At 28.3% G+C, this 1,136-nt stretch overlaps 1 non-coding gene across 1 annotated transcript; it reads left to right on the top strand.

The window, feature by feature from the left end:
- Window positions 1-237: 237 nt before the first annotated feature.
- On the top strand, window positions 238-319 carry TRNAS-GCU (transfer RNA serine (anticodon GCU)). Its single transcript has one exon. It is a non-coding gene; the product is annotated as a tRNA-Ser (tRNA).
- The last annotated feature ends 817 nt before the right edge of the window (window positions 320-1,136 follow it).

Below are 1,136 nucleotides of genomic sequence, written 5' to 3'. Positions count from 1 at the left end.
GAAGTGAAATTTTGAGGATGTATTTTAGAAGATAAAAATGAAAACTTATGGGGGAATGCTTTAAGTTCTTCAAATTTTGTAAGAGAGTTATTAGGTGAGTTTTTTTTTTCTTGATACACTATTAACGTTTGTCTAGGAAGTGAAAATGGATTTCTCAAGCAAACCTACAAATCAAATTAGTGGCATTCGACAATTAATTTTGGTTTTATATAAAAAGAAAGGCACTTTCGTCAACAAGTCGCTTTGGCCGAGTGGTTAAGGCGTGTGCCTGCTAAGTACATGGGGTTTCCCCGCGAGAGTTCGAATCTCTCAGGCGACGTTCTATTTTTCATTTTGTTTATTTGTCAAATTTATATGTATAACATTTACTTTATTAGAACGAAAAAATGGAAATTATATTTATAACAGGATGAGATACAAATTATATATTTCTGTGTTCTTTAAACATCTATTAGTTTATAAATTTAAATGCATCCAAAATCAAATACATCTACAATTTAAAACGTACTTTTTTCATTAGAAAGAATTCAAACATAAAAATTAGTGAAAATTAGTAATACAGAGCACACATAATAAGTAATACAGATTTCAGAGGATACATACCTAATTCTTTGCTCCAGTTCTTTATTACCCTAGAATATGACATATCACTAGTAAAATTTAGTACCGATGGTACTTTTAGCATTTCTCTTTTAATTTTTTTTAAATAATTTACAAAACACTGTTTATCACAACTACTTTTTTACGATGGTAATATTAACAATTATATGTTTCTTTTTTTTAAATTTTTTTTTTTTTTTAAAAAAAAAAGAACGTATTTGAACTCTATTTACGCAAGAGAATCTTGAACAACCAGCAACATTATAGTTCATTCATACACTATAGCCAAGTTCTTTCAGTCAGCAATTATGCTTCAGCCATAGTTCAAAAAAAGAAAGAAAAAGAAAACAATTCTTCAGAGGACACTTATGATGAAATCCAGAACTCTAATAACATTTTCCAAAATCAATAGATATTAGATGACATGATTCACTTTTATCAATTCTGGAAAACATAAACACACAAATCTGATAATCACAATTCAGTAGCAAAAATAAAGACAAACAGAAAAATGAAGTAGACATACAAGAAGGGCA

This window comes from Cannabis sativa, chromosome 8 (assembly GCF_029168945.1).
Source record: "Cannabis sativa cultivar Pink pepper isolate KNU-18-1 chromosome 8, ASM2916894v1, whole genome shotgun sequence".
NCBI classification, from domain to species: Eukaryota; Viridiplantae; Streptophyta; class Magnoliopsida; order Rosales; family Cannabaceae; genus Cannabis; species Cannabis sativa.
Note: the sequence above shows the minus strand (reverse complement) of the source record. Positions and strands in the feature narration are given on the sequence as shown.